The 16,739-nt window shown below is 37.7% G+C and overlaps 1 long non-coding RNA gene across 1 annotated transcript; it reads right to left on the reverse strand.

Annotated features, from left to right (window-relative positions):
* Positions 1-11,632: 11,632 nt before the first annotated feature.
* LOC145764642 (uncharacterized) lies at positions 11,633-14,969 on the reverse strand. The gene is made up of 3 exons (XR_014288498.1): positions 14,869-14,969; positions 12,222-12,388; positions 11,633-11,777 (listed from the first exon to the last, which is right to left on the reverse strand). It is a non-coding gene; the product is annotated as an uncharacterized LOC145764642 (long non-coding RNA).
* Between the last annotated feature and the right edge of the window lie 1,770 nt (positions 14,970-16,739).

The raw sequence follows: 16,739 nt of genomic DNA on the forward strand, positions 1-16,739 counted from the left end.
CGAGCAGAATGGTTTAAAAATGGGGAAATGTCTTACGTATTTAAAAATAAATAGAGAATTTAACGTTTATAGATGCCTTCAATTAGATGTCTATAAAAATATTTTCCCGAAATATTTTTCGGAATTTTATTTTTGAATCGTGTTCAGAATTAAATTTCCTTTCCAGGGATGGCAAGCTCGTGGTGGGGCAGACGAAGGAAACGCGAGCAGAATGGTTTAAAAATGGGGGAAATGTCTTACGTATTTAAAAATAAATAGAGAATTTAACGTTTATAAACGCCTTCAATTAGGCGCCTATAAAAATATTTTCCCGAAATATTTTTCGGAATTTTATTTTTGAATCGTGTTCAGAATTAAATTTGCTTTCCAGGGATGGCAAGCTCGTGGTGGGGCAGACGAAGGAAACGCGAGCAGAATGGTTTAAAAATGGTGGAAATGTCTTACGTATTTAAAAATAAATAGAGAATTTAACGTTTATAGACGCCTTCAATTAGGCGCCTATAAAAATATTTTCCCGAAATATTTTTCGGAATTTTATTTTTGAATCGTGTTTAGAATTAAATTTCCTTTCCAGGGATGGCAAGCTCGTGGTGGGGCAGACGAAGGAAACGCGAGCAGAATGGTTTAAAAATGGGGTAAATGTCTTAAAAATTTAAAAATAAATAGAGATTTTAACGTTTATACACGCCTTCAATTAGGCGTCTATAAATATATTTTCCCGAAATATTTTTCGGAATTTTATTTTTGAATCGTGTTCAGAATTAAATTTGCTTTCCAGGGATGGCAAACTCGTGGTGGGGCAGACGAAGGAAACGCGTGCAGAATGGTTTAAAAATGGGGTAAATGTCTTACGTATTTAAAATTAAATAGAGATTTTAACGTTTATAGATGCCTTCAATTAGGCGTCTATAAAAATATTTTCCCGAAATATTTTTTGGAATTTTATTTTTGAATCGTGTTCAGAATTAAATTTCCTTTCTAGGGGTGGCAATTTTGTGGTGGGGCAGACAAAGGAAACGCGAGCAGAATGGTTTAAAAATGGGGGAAATGTCTTACGTATTTAAAATTAAATAGAGAATTTAACGTTTATAGACGCCTTCAATTAAGCGTCTGTAAATATATTTTCCCGAAATATTTTTCGGAATTTTATTTTTGAATCGTGTTCAGAATTAAATTTCCTTTCCAAGGGTGGCAAGCTCGTGGTGGGGCAGACGAAGGAAACGCGAGCAGAATGGTTTAAACATGGGGGAAATGTCTTACGTATTTAAAAATAAATAGAGATTTTAACGTTTATAGACGCCTTCAATTAGGCGTCTATAAAATTATTTTCCGGAAATATTTTTCGGAATTTTATTTTTGAATCGTGTTTAGAATTAAATTTTTTTTTCAGGGGTGTCAATTTCGTGGTGGGGCAGACGAAGGAAACGCGAGCAGAATGGTTTAAAAATGGGGTAAATGTCTTACAAATTTAAAAATAAATAGAGATTTTAACGTTTTGACAAGCCTTCAATTAAGCGTTTATAAAAGATAGTTGAAAAATTGGAAATTACAGAAAATAATGGAAATGACTTGTACAAAAATAAGTTCCTTGTGTTACATTTGTTGATTAAGTTCTGTACTGTTGTAAGGTTTTGCCACCGCACCTTTGAGGCAACCTTATGCGGTCGTTAGGTTTTTTGTTAACGCAGGACCTGTCGCCAGTAGCCATATTACACCTGCCTATACAGCACATCTTGAGTAGTGCAAAAAAATGGTACAGAATAGTTAATGCTTCATCAATATTAAACTTTTCAGAATTTGACAAAATGAAGTGTAAATTGAAGAGATCCTAATTTGAAACCTTAAATTTCTCTAGAAAGCGATTATCGGCTATACATTTCGAATGGGTATTTTTTTAAGTTTTAATAGATTACTGCATCTACAATGATTTGATTTAGAAATCACTAGGTTTGTTTGTCGTATCCAGGCTTACACCTGGTGGTTGAAGATTTGGATTATTGGACACGAAGGCAATGAAGCCAATCTTTGTGTCCACTTTCAGGCATGCCTTTAAGTGTCCTGCTAAAGACACAGCCGCATGCTCTTGAACGGTATCGAACCTAGTGCCCTTTCGATTGCCTTTCCAAGTTCTCACCACTCGGCTATGCAGCCGACCTCACCACTCGGCTATGTAGTAGGTATCAGTTAATGAAGAATAATTTGTATTCTGTGAGCACAACATAAACTTCTAAACATTTTTTCAGCAAATCGAGTAGGATGCTGCAGATTCTTTTGCTATATTCAGTCTTTAGCTTTTACGTAGAAAAACAAGTATCCGCGATCCTGTATTACCTTTGTCATTTCGCAGAACGAAATACATCGAACTTTTTTGTCATTAAATTCCCAAACTACATTGGCTCCTTCTAGACAATAACAAATGTAATGGCCGTTTTCCTTCCCTTCACCAAAATGTGCAATGGCACTTACGAATTTGTAATTACATTCAACGCCATTTGCATCCTCAAGAGTAAAAGTTTCATCTGCTGTGACACATCTTTTGGATTTGATTACACCAGTATTTCTACCTAAAGACAGAACCAAAACTTTGGGGAAACTAAATATTTGTTCACTCGTAGTGCAGTTCACACTTGTACATTTACAACATGGTGACATTTCGTTGTCAACAAGCAAGTTCTTTAGATATAAGGATAAAAGATTATTTTCTGAAATCCAGTGGTACATTGGTAGAAATAATACTTTTTCGTTATTTCTATGAAGCTCACTTTTTGAACCGCATTCAATACACTGGTGATACGTGACGTATTCCAGTGCCAATGTTATATCAGACCGCTCTAATAACAATGGCAATGACGATTCGCTAAAAAATTCGGCAAGGTCATGTTGCAAATCCAGTGGAAATTTACTTCTTATATCATTCAACGTGTTTTTAAGTAGTTTTTCTTCTACGTTTCTGTTAACAATAAGATTATGCATTATAAGAAATAAATTTCTGTCTAGTTTTGCAATACCTTTGTCGTTTTCCAGCCACGATATTGGCACATCACATGTTATAATTACAAATTTAAGCGCTTGCAATGCAATGTTCAACCAACAGGAGTTACCTACATTTACTAAGCCAGGTGGAAGATTGCTATTAGGAGTTCCAGATAGAATCATTAAATCGGGATGAGCTTTGATAGCGTTTGTAACGATGTAATATATCATCCAATGTCGATAGGTTGTGAAAAAATCAACATCCAAATTTCTTTGGTTAAGCTTTTCATTGCTGTTGTTGCAAAGAATATCCGCTGTCATGCAAACGGCCACTCCACAAGTATTGTTGTCTGGTTGCATCAAGATGTGTTTAGTGTCTACGGCACAGTCGTCCTTACATAGCCCGTAATCAACCAAGACATTTAATAAACAATCTACGCCGTCACGAAAGAACTTTGAAACATCACTGGACATGCCATTGTTTAATGAATCATAGCAATGTAACAACTCCTTTTGGATGGAAAAATGTAACAAACGAAAATGACCATTGCACAAGAAAGGCAGAAAAACGACGGGTCGCAGTTTGTCCTCGTTTTCTATCATGGCCGTTTTGAAAAATTTTATTGACTTTACGGGTGTTCCTTGAAGAAGCTTGCTTGTGGAATCGCAGTCTAAAGCTCCTATGGCGTTAATGTTGCTCGGTTCATTGACTTTTAGCAAAATGTAAGCCTCTACCAGACGTTTGCTTAGCCAATCAACGGCCGATGGATTTGTATAGTGCTTTTCCAATTCGCTCTTGATTTTCCTACAGGGGTTATTACACGCCGTAAGTAAAGCTAGCCAAGACACTTCGTGGTTTTTGTCTATTACGAGAGCGGTATCAGATAAACAGTTACGATTTATTGCCAAACCGTGCCACACCTTTGTTGAAAATTCCTTCATGTACTCGAAATCTTTTTTTATAGCAGTCCAAAAGTCATTTATCCGTTTGTCATCACACATAGAGGTTGCAAAAGCAGTGTTTTTATAAACAGCCGATGTGGACATGGAGTCACTTATGACATTGCGTATCGAATATGCTTTTTTGATTCATTGTTAGTGTAAAACCCAGTTGAACGACGTTTTTTTGGTTTTCTAAATTTAGAAACTACCAGACTAGTGCAATGGTTTGACTGATCTTTCAATGTTTGGTCGCTTTTGTTTTTGGAAGAAATGTGAGGTTTTCTGTAACCTTGGTGGATATAATGTGCAGAGTATATTTTTTCACTAGTTCTGATTTCATTTTCATATTGTTCCACAAAATTATCGATACTTACAACTCGCTTTCCTTTTAAATACATTTGTTTCAAATCCCAAAAATGCTGCTCAATGATTCCTTGAGTTAAGTTATCCCGAGAAATATTTCTTAATTCGGAAGAAATAACATTTTTAAACCAAGAGGAATACCGAAAGTGGAGTTGATCATTGATGATGAGACGAATGCCGGGATAAATCTCCCAGAATTAGCTGCGAAGTTGTACTAATTCGACTTAAAACAATTCGAATGAGTTGGGAACAAAAGGTTTTGTCCATATAAACATTTTCGTGCTTTAGCTTTGAATTGCAATGGTTAAGGTGATACGAAAAGTTATTAGAATCTAAAAAAGCGACAAGTCGGTTATGGTAGCGTAAGTAAAATGGAGATTTCAATTCTTGTCTTTGATCCTCACGCATGCTGGTATGAAAATGGTCAGTCAGGTCGTTTACATCGGTTTCTTCAATTTCATTTGTTACTTTTGATTTAGTTTCGTAAGGTTTAACGCCTTGATGCAGTCTGTTAAAATGATAGTCCACTTGAAAAGACGTTCGTTCGCAATTGGTTACCCAAATAATGGTTTCCATTATTTCGTCCAGTTCACGCAGGGTTGTACATGCAAATAGCCTAACAACGAAATCCAATGCATTGCAGTCAATCTGTGTTGTTTATGTTTGTAATGTTTTTTTGCCATAACTTTAGCTGCACGCATGGCATGACTCAAGCAATTGTGAACGAACGTTTTTTCTTATTGCCTCGCCTGTAACTACTCTCCAGCATCTGTTGTAATAATCTAACCTTGTCTCATTGCACATAATACAGCATTCCACATAGCCATGGAACTGTCAATCATCATCAATGCCGGCTTTTTTACTTTCCCGCAAATTTTTACAGTGTCCATTAAAAATTTTCCCAGAAAACTCCGTATACTCTCAGAATTATGAGTTGTTGCGATGTTTGTTGCCACCGGGAGCGCTGGACCCCCGGTGTATAGGCTTCTCACTAAAAGCGAATAAATTTGAAAGTCTTTTTCACCTTCTTGTTTTCTGACTATACTTCCAGTTGCGTCGAAATAAACTACATCAATGGGGCATAAATCCCGATAAAGTTTCACTTGTGCATTTGAATACATTATAACTCCTGGTGGATGTGTAGTTATTTGTCTTATAAAGGTTCGATTTTTCTTTTCAAACTCGTATCTCAGGTGATTGATGTTATACATCCAATTTTTTGAGTATCTATTGCAAAGCTTACCTTCACTTTTTATATTTCTCAAAACAGACGAGGCAGGAGCAAAGTTATACGCTCCGTAAAATAGTTCATCTTCAGTTAAGTCATCTACCAACTTTTGGCCAACTTCGCTAGGATGTTTACATTGTAATTGTTCCATAAGTAATTTACGTTGTTCTCCTGCGACCGGCCTTCGTTTAACGCAATGCGATTCATGGCTACGCTTCCCCTTCACACTTACGACTATTTCAACTTTATCAACGTACGAAAATATACGAATGGTCCCCTTTACTGAGCATTCACAACAACGCGAGTGCTTGCAATACATGTTAGCATGGCCATTGTAAAATTTTGTATCGCCGCTGCTTAGAGATTCAACTGCTGCTGGTTCTACCAAATCATGATTTCTGAAACAAAAAACACATCTGTCATAAACCTCACAACAACAGGACCGGCACTACTCGTCCTTTTAGCAGACCTCACGACAACAGGACCAGCACCACTCGTACATGTGTCAGATTTCATACCACCAGAACAGGCACCACTCGTCCCTGTACCAGACCTCACAACAACAGGACCGGCACTACTCGTCCATTTAGCAGACCTCACAACAACAGGACCGGCACCACTCGACCCTGTATTAGACTTCATAGCACCAGAGCAGGCACCACTCGTACCGGAAGCAGACATCAAAGCACCAGAACAGGCACCACTCGACCCTGTACCAGTACTCACAACAACAGGACCGGCACCACTCGAGCCTGTATTAGACTTCATAGCACCAGAGCAGGCACCACTCGTACCGGAAGCAGACATCACAGCACCAGAACAGGCACCACTCGACCCTGTACCAGACCTCACAACAACAGGACCGGCACTACTCGTCCTTTTAGCAGACCTCACAACAACAAGACCGGCACCACTCGACCCTGTATTAGACTTCATAGCACCAGAACAGGCACCACTGGTAAATACGTAAGACATTTCCCCCATTTTTAAACCATTCTGCTCGCGTTTCCTTCGTCTGCCCTACCACGAGCTTGCCATCCCTGAAAAGGAAATTTAATTCTGAACACGATTCAAAAATAAAATTCCGAAAAATATTTCGGGAAAATATTTTTATAGACGCTTAATTGAAGGCTGTATATACGTTAAAAACTCTATTTATTTTTAAATTTGTAAGACATTTCCCCCATTTTTAAACCATTCTGCTCGTTTCCTTCGTCTGCCCCACCACGAGCTTGCCACCCCTGGAAAGGAAATTTAATTCTGAACACGATTCAAAAATAAAATTCCGAAAAATATTTCGGGAAAATATATTTATAGACGCTTAATTGAAGGCGTCTATAAACGTTAAATTCTCTATTTAATTTTAAATACGTAAGACATTTACCCATTTTTAAACCATTCTGCTCGCGTTTCCTTCGTCTACCCCACCACGAAATTGCCACCCCTAGAAAGGAAATTTAATTCTGAACACGATTCAAAAATAAAATTCCGAAAAATATTTCGGGAAAATATATTTATAGACGCTTAATTGAAGGCGTCTATAAACGTTAAATTCTCTATTTAATTTTAAATACGTAACACATTTCCCCCATTTTTAAACCATTCTGCTCGCGTTTCCTTCGTCTGCCCCACCACGAAATTGACACCCCTGGAAAGGAAATTTAATTCTGAACACGATTCAAAAATAAAATTCCGAAAAATATTTCGGGAAAATAGTTTTATAGACGCTTAATTGAAGGCGTGTATATACGTTAAAAACTCTATTTATTTTTAAATTTGTAAGACATTTCCCCCATTTTTAAACCATTCTGCTCGCGTTTCCTTCGTCTGCCCCACCACGAGCTTGCCACCCCTGGAAAGGAAATTTAATTCTGAACACGATTCAAAAATAAAATTCCGAAAAATATTTCGGGAAAATATATTTACAGACGCTTAATTGAAGGCGTCTATAAACGTTAAATTCTCTATTTAATTTTAAATACGTAACACATTTCCACCATTTTTAAACCATTCTGCTCGCGTTTCCTTTGTCTGCCCCACCACAAAATTGCCACCCCTAGAAAGGAAATTTAATTCTGAACACGATTCAAAAATAAAATTCCAAAAAATATTTCGGGAAAATATTTTTATAGACGCCTAATTGAAGGCATCTATAAACGTTAAAATCTCTATTTAATTTTAAATACGTAAGACATTTACCCCATTTTTAAACCATTCTGCACGCGTTTCCTTCGTCTGCCCCACCACGAAATTGACACCCCAGGAAAGGAAATTTAATTCTGAACACGATTCAAAAATAAAATTCCGAAAAATATTTCGGGAAAATATTTTTATAGACGCTTAATTGAAGGCATCTATAAACGTTAAAATCTCTATTTAATTTTAAATACGTAAGACATTTACCCCATTTTTAAACCATTCTGCTCACGTTTCCTTCGTCTGCCCCACCACGAGCTTGCCATCCCTCCCTGGAAAGGAAATTTAATTCTGAACACGATTCAAAAATAAAATTCCGAAAAATATTTCGGGAAAATATTTTTATAGGCGCCTAATTGAAGGCGTCTATAGGGGAGACTCAGGTAAGTTGGCCCAATAGGCAAGTTGGCCCACTCTAAATAATTTTTTTACTACAATAGTTATTGTTACGTATCGTACGCATACTGAGAAAGTGCTGTTGAAACTACCTTATCACCAAGTTGGGAGGCTCTAGCAAGCAGTATAAAAATGTGAGGACAAATTTTGTATGAAAAATTATGATTTTTGAAATTTTTGGATTTTAGAATTTTTTAGATGTCGAGTGAGTTTTTTCTTACTATATAAGAAAGGTTATTATTTAGTGAGTGCAGCGCTAAAGTGGTTATTAAGGCTCACGTTGACGGTGAAACCGTTGTTAGAAGCTCGATAGTTTGACAAAAATTTTAGTTTTTACAATATGGTTGCCATGCAGGAAAGTTGGCCCATTTTGTGGGTGGGTACGTTGGCCACCATGGCCAACTTGCCTTCATGAGGTATTACATAGAATGATAATGGACTAATTAATACGATGACTTATTTTTGCAAGATTGAAGTCGCCTATCATCAAGTATCCACAGTAAATAAATCGCGGCTTTACATCGGCTTTAAACGATCAATAATACACTTCCTAACATCGTTTTTATGCCACAAATTGCGACAACTTATTCCTAACCCATATGGTAATAATAGAATATTAGTAAGTAATCAAGAAAACCAATCGCGGAAATGTGTAGGTCTATCAACCACTTCTCAAACGACGGTCTAAAACGTACCTCGTTTTGGAGATAGATTAAAAAATGCTCCGATATTGGTAGGCTACCCATGCAAAAATGGGATTTGTAGCCTATTGCAAACAAGGTCCTACAACCTTTGTTATTTTCGAAAGCTTATTTGGTGTAGGTTACTCGTAAAAAAAGTTTACTGAGGTAAAATACAGCATTATAGCCTAATAATATATTATATTATAAACCATGCATGAATGCATTGCATACATAGAAGAAATTATGTACGGTATGTATGCCTCTATAAAACCAAGAAATAATTAGAAAGAAAATAAAATTGGGGAGAAAGAGAACTTTCCACTGTTTAAGTGTTTAATATACCGTAGTAGATGGACATGTTGCCCACGTGGCCAACTTACCTTCCATGTTGGGCCAAATTACCCGCACAGGAAGGCAAGATGGTCCATTTTATTTTTTTCGGAAAACTTAAAAAATTATATACCTAAGAATGTTTGTTTGATGCAAGAATATGTCCACTTCTAGAGTGATGAATTCTCTACTCTTCAATAGCATTCGCTTTAACATATGTTTTTTTATTAGCTCACAAATTCAATTTTTCATTTTGCTGGGCCAACTTACCCGAGTCTCCCCTAAACGTTAAAATCTCTATTTATTTTTAAATTTATAAGACATTTCGCCCATTTTTAAACCATTCTGCTCGCGTTTCCTTCGTCTGCCCCACCACGAGCTTGCCACCCCTGGAAAGGAAATTTAATTCTGAACACGATTCAAAAATAAAATTCCGAAAAATATTTCGAAGAAATATATTTATAAACGCTTAATTGAAGGCGTCTATAAACGTTAAAATCTCTAATTTTAAATACGTAAGACATTTCCCCCATTTTTAAACCATTCTGCTCGCGTTTACTTCGTCTGCCCCACCACGAAATTGCCACCCCTGGAAAGGAAATTTAATTCTGAACACGATTCAAAAATAAAATTCCGAAAAATATTTCGGGAAAATATATTTATAGACGCTTAATTGAAGGCGTCTATAAACGTTAAATTCTCTATTTATTTTTAAATACGTAAGACATTTACCCCATTTTTAAACCATTCTGCTCGCGTTTCCTTCGTCTGCCCCACCACGAGCTTGCCATCCCTGGAAAGAAAATTTAATTCCGAACACGATTCAAAAATAAAATTCCGAAAAATATTTTTATAGACGCTTAATTGAAGGCATCTATAAACGTTAAAATCTCTATTTAATTTTAAATACGTAAGACATTTACCCCATTTTTAAACCATTCTGCACGCGTTTCCTTCGTCTGCCCCACCACGAAATTGCCACCCCTGGAAAGGAAATTTAATTCTGAACACGATTCAAAAATAAAATTCCGAAAAATATATTTATAGACGCTTAATTGAAGGCGTCTATAAACGTTAAATTCTCTATTTATTTTTAAATACGTAAGACATTTACCCCATTTTTAAACCATACTGCACGCGTTTCCTTCGTCTGCCCCACCACGAAATTGCCACCCCTGGAAAGGAAATTTAATTCTGAACACGATTCAAAAATAAAATTCCGAAAAATATTTCGGGAAGATATATTTATAGACGCTTAATTGAAGGCGTCTATAAACGTTAAATTCTCTATTTATTTTTAAATTTGTAAGACATTTCCCCCATTTTTAAACCATTCTGCTCGCGTTTCCTTCGTCTGCCCCACCACGAAATTGCCACCCCTGGAAAGGAAATTTAATTCTGAACACGATTCAAAAATAAAATTCCGAAAAATATTTTTATAGACGCCTAATTGAAGGCATCTATAAACGTTAAAATGTATTTAATCCGGATCTTCGCGTATTCCGGACAAAAGTTGCGCTTTCTCTATCGCTTTAGGGAACGTTCAAATATTACGTAACGCTTTTTTTCCGAATTTTTGACCCCCCCCTCCCCCATGTAACGCCAACGTAACGCTTTTTCACTACGAATTCAGCACAAAAAACTACCATTTCGTACTCGAAAGCGTTACGTAACGTTTTGCTTGAACCCCCTCCCCCCCGATGTGACGCTAACGTAACGCTTTACATAAACCCCCCCCTCCCCCTCGAAGGCGTTACGTAATATTTGAACGTTCCCTTATCCGGATTTTCCAGACAGTTTTGCCATTTTATGCAAAAACGTAACGAGGCTTATTGCGAGAAATTTCTTATCTATTGTTCCGTTAATGTGACGCAATAAACTATTGCGGATTTCTTCTTTTCATGAACAGTAATCCCTCCTAACGCAAAATTCGTGCGCAAATGCCCAAACTCGTACTGTAACTTGAAAAGATGTCGGTGGAATTTTCGGCGGTATGTCGGTGTTGTTTTTCCAATAGAAGACTTTGTTTGATTTTTTGTAAGTTTTCCAAAGAAACTCGTCTTCCGTAACTGTTTTCAAAAGTTTTGAGTGACTACAGATTATTCCGACACGCATGTCTGAAGATGTAACTTTTGCCAGTGTGTTCTTGCGTTAGACGCAGAGTCTACAAATACAATCGTTTTACATGCATAGGCTACAGCATTTCAAAAGAATTCTATCGCTAATATGGTGATCGCGCGTCTCGGAATTGACAGATGACCACACTAATGCGTGCAATTTCGGTGATTTTTACCGATACCCTTCTATCTAGGTAACGTCAGGCTTGATAAAAACCGTCATCGGTTAATCCGGATCTTCGCCTAATCCGGATGGAATCGCCGGTCAAATCGAATCCGGATTAACCGAGTTCTACTGTATAGCTATTTGTTTGACGTTTCACGAACACGTGGATTCGCTTTTTTAACTGCAGAGTTCAGCCGAGGCTATATTTCGGCGAAGCATGAAGCAGTAGCGACTGAACAGTGAATTTCTTGACTTGCTTCAATCTTCATAACAAACATCCCTGCCGAAGCATGACCTCGTTGCACAGTCGGAGTACTTTAGGGTGCACATCCCACTTTTTCTTTTTCTTGTCATGACGGATGACCCCAATGCGAGCAAAGTATCTGAGGAAACAACACAAGTTATATCAGTGGATCTTTTCAAATTTGACCGTGAAATTTAGCAATGTTTGTAACTACATCACAATACCATCGTGTGGTGAAACCTTCAAATTGATCAGAATGCGTTGTCACTTCCACAAACCTTAGAATAATCGTCATGCTCTGGAGTTGTGGCTTGGAACTTGCGTACATAACTAGTATGACCAGTTTAACACCTCTAATAATCAGTCTGGATGGCCGAGTGGTCTAAGACGCAATCCCTCCGGTAATGGGTGCAGTTCTTACTAGCTGCAGTACAGAGACACTGTCAAGAACTTCGTGGATTTGAATCCCACTCCAGACCAGCTTGTCACTGGTATGAATGACTTTGTGAAGGAGGGAGGAGTTCCATTATTGTTATTCCTTAGCTCATACATAAACAATTAAACACATTACAGGTTTACATACCTCTGTATAAACTCCAGACTTGCAGCTGCACTATCTGGATATGACATTGCAAAGACGTAATATGAGCAGAAGAAGTAAGCCAGCGCTACAAAAAAACGACTTGGTTTCCATTGCAAGGTTGCCTTCAATGAATACGAGAAACTTCACTGCACTGGCAAGAGTGGGCCCTGCAGATGCAATGAGGCACAAATAAAACTACGACGACTGAAATTAGTGCATATTTACATTTACCAACTTCATATTTAGGTGAGCAATTCAAAAGTTCACTTGTACATCAGTCAAAATTGTACAAACGCTCATTCACAACTTACCAAAACACACAATTATTCGATGCTGGTAAACGAGTTTCTTCAAACTGGGAGATATAGCTTAATCCTACAAATTGAATTCAACATCTTTAAGATATTGAAAATAATACAAACATTGTCAAACACTCATATAGCCGCACTCTTATCGCTAAGAAGGCAATGAAATAGAATTTATTAGCAGTAGTAGCATGGTGTTCATATCACACAAGCAGGGCTGCGATTTTTTCTTTCTTGTCGAACGACCAAAAATTCTACGCTTGTTTGTCGAATAGTAATATGACATCACAAGAGTCAGATTATAAGCGTTTGGCCGCGAGTTACCGCACAAGTTGTGTGGTATCAGAGTCACTTACTTCAAGTTTTTAATCGCACGCTGGTTGAGTGATTCCATCTACGACGGCAAAAGCATTGCCGTCGCCAAATCAACAAACCTTGGATTGTTGCGACAATTGCCGTATGCTTTAATGTTTAATCAAACAAAATTTTATGCGCTTTTTCATCGCGTGTCACAGGATGGTAGCCCAGAGCATCACGCAAGCTATTTTATGCGCTGACAATGCTCTTGTGAACTGTAAAAAGTTTGCAACCTTATAAATACCGGCTTATTGTTACGCAAAAGTTATTCTTTTATCGAATGCTTATTGTTTACCGGTGGCGTTGCGAATATAAATCATCGTGAAAGAAGATACAGTAAAAAAGTGGAATTTACCTGCTATAGATTATCAAATAGAAGGAAAAGTTAATGTGGTATTTTGCAAAAATTTGTAAAGAATTTTATGACGAAAACAAATCGGAATTAGAAAAGCTACGGGGTCAAGTTAAAAAAGTAGTATGTTACAAAATTAGATAAACGGTTCTTCGGCAGAAAAGAAAAATAATGCTTCTGATCATATGGCATTGCGCGTTCAGGAACGGGCAGTTTTGCGTCTTCAAGTATTCCAGTGACGATGCGACAGCTTCATCCTCTCATACAGCGTCTTATGATTCCGATTCTGACAGCTAGTTTTTTGTCAAACAGACTCGTGTTTGCTCGCAGTATCTCAATTGTGCCGAAATTATGTTAGTGTAAACGTAAATCGAGGCAATCATCTCGCAGTGAGATATTAATTTGTTACCGGTACCTGGTTGAACAATTAACGTTATTTTATGATAATTCAAAGTCGGTAGATGTCGAATTAATGTAAAACAAACGTAAATTTCTTCTTGGGCATTGTTGCGCAGGCAGAAAAATTCGTTATTTTTGCATTGATTTCACGCCTGTAGACGTTGAATCAATTTAAATGATGATTTTTGCTGTATGGGTACGCAATGTAAGCTGCCAGGAAAATTAAATAGATTTGTGCTGACTCGAACGTTGAATCAACCCAAAATTAACTTACTTTTCCCCCTGAGTTATTTAACGTGATTTAACTGAACAGCGTGCGTATCGCTACTTTTGGTTATTATTACATCACTACAAATCAAACAGTGCGGTCGTACTCGTGACTCGTGATAGACTACTCTAGTATATTTTTCGCTTCTCGTTTTTTCGATTCAACGTCTGCAGACGTTGAATCAATGTAAAAACGACGGGTTTTGCCAGCTGGGTTGTGTGCTTTTGTGAATGCAAAATCGCCCATTACATAATCACAGAAACCCTTTTAGTGGATGGAAGTCAAGTTGCAACCGTGTTTATCTGTCTACTATTCTTTATTCATATTGCAAAACATTTCTGCAATCTTGGAACAACAAGTGCATAAGTCAGACATCAATCCAAACTTGCACACACGTTGACAATTAAAGTAGCCTACTTCGGTTATTTTATCTATAAAAGAAACCCGTTGTGTCGAATAGCACAAAACGTGTGTGGCGAAATGTTTGATGCCAGGCGTTGGAACTTCGATCAAAGTATTCTCCCGCAGTGTTCAAAATGGCGGCGCTGACGCCTTGAGAGTTTCTCGTGTGAAGCGTCGCTTTTAGACCTTGCTTTGAAGTACCTGGCGCAAGAAAGTTTACGTAAGTCAGCACTCTTATGATTGCATCACGTGATGCCCTCCCCCGGATTGTTCCTCGACCTGACGACGTTCAGTCCTCTCTCAGTTTTTTTCTTCCTTTTTATTTTCCTTTTTTTTGCTTTTGTTTTTTTTTTCGTTTAGGCACGGCGTTTGTCGAATAGTGATGGCGCGTGTCGAGTGACCTCGTCACCGAAAAAGGCAAAAATCGCAGCCCTGCACACAAGTTATAAATAAGCTATATATAAATTTGCAAAGTATATATGTGTCGGATGCTCTTCCGGGAATGGGAAGGTTGGATATTAAAAAATCTGTGTTTGCAAGTAAATAATAATAAATGTATGTTACCTCAAAGCATTGATAAAGCGCTGAGCAATCTTCTTTAAAATATGTTGTAATCAGTTCCACTAATCCCACTGAGATGGGCAAGTTGTCTCCCAGCCGCCAGTTGTCTCCCAGCCGCCAGTTGTCTCCCGGCACATCATAAATGCACAAGGATAATATCCAAGTATCAAGTTATTCAATGAAATGAAATACAACACGTGCTCAGGAAAGCATGAAAAAACCTAAATTGGTTTAAAACATGTATTATAAGACATTGTCACGAATAATACCGGTAATATATAAGTACTGGTCGTCTTCCTGTAGCCTAATGGGGACTTTTCCTTCTCAATCTTTGGCCAAGGCTGAGGGTCTATCCTTTACCACCCTGGACCTGCTGCTCAAATTATTCACGCTGGTCACACACGAAAGATCAGCCTACCACAAGTTTTATCACCACAGCTGGATAAACCACTCAATTATTTAGTTCTCACTTTTTAACAGTCCTGGGCATTGACTAGGCCTATAAACTGCAACTGACAGCAGAGGTTTCATTCTGAGGTAAAATGGAGTTGCATCTCAAATGTCGTTACTCCCTGGCTACTCATGGGCAAGGCGTAGCACCAGATAAGGCAGATATACTCTCTAGCTAGGGTCACAGCTTATTTTTTTAATTCTGTGTAGGCTACCTAATATTTTCTCATTTTGAAGACTGTCGCAGCAGCCACGCCTAGTAATCTTTTGGCAGTGGCTATTTGATCGGCGCCGGTCTTTGAATCTGAAACACTATTTGACCGGTCATGACGTCACTATACAGGCACCTTTTTCTCTTACAAAGCAAAAGACGAGAAGCGTGTATATAAGTTCTAAATTCGATAATTTTATTTAACTCGATCCGTGGCACGTGCGATACTTCGCCGAATCCTATTCTAGAGGGAATGAGTTCGATACTACCTGGAAGGGTTCTTTTTTTTTTTAACTAAATTTTGACCCGAAGTGCATTTTTGTAGTCAATTTTTAATTTGAGTTGCATTACATTTACATACCATTTTTTTAAAAGAAGCATTGTACAGTAGAATTCGCCTATAATGGCACCTCTAGGGGATTTGCAAAAACTGACGTTATAGCCGAATTGACGTTATAGACAAACTACTGCAAACTATTCCACAACTGTCTTTTGATGAAAGAAAGAGGTGTATAATCCAATCAGGGTTACTGTGTACCACCAAACTGACAAAAGGCACGCAGAAAATACAGTAAACAAAGAAATTGTTTAAAAAAAATAACCTACAGCAAAAGGTACAGGAAATTTGCGCAATACAGCTCGTTACATACAGTAGTAGAAAAGTTCATTGTTTATTAGCAAAAAAGGCATTGATCTTGAGCTGTTTCGGTTTTGACACGGATTTGACACAGCTGTAGAGCTGCTTTTTACACGTGATAGTTTTTCACGCGGGAAAAAAAGTTAATTAGTTTATACAGTACTGCACGTAGGCTACATTGTACAACTGTTGCTTTGAGTTGTTTAAAGGCCAGCTGTAGAGCTGCTTTTTACACGTGATAGTTTTTCACGCGGAAAAAAAGTTAATTCAGTTAAAGCCCCTGCTGAGAACGACGTAGCGAAATAAAGGGAAGACATTTTGCAAGCAGCAGCGCTAACTGGGTTAAAAGATTGACCGTTTGTGGTGAAAGTGATGGCTTAAAGTGACGTTATAAACAAACAAAAGACGTCTGGGGACCAATAAAGGGTGCTGTTACATGCGAATTGACGTTATAGGCGATGCTGTTGTAGCCGAACTACAATGTATGTAAAAGATAGGAATTCTGCCGGGACCGAGCGAAATGTGACGTAATAGGCGAATTGACGTTATAAACGAAGCCGTTATAGGCGAATTCTA

Source organism: Aplidium turbinatum, chromosome 2, assembly GCF_918807975.1.
Source record: "Aplidium turbinatum chromosome 2, kaAplTurb1.1, whole genome shotgun sequence".
Taxonomy (NCBI): domain Eukaryota; kingdom Metazoa; phylum Chordata; class Ascidiacea; order Aplousobranchia; family Polyclinidae; genus Aplidium; species Aplidium turbinatum.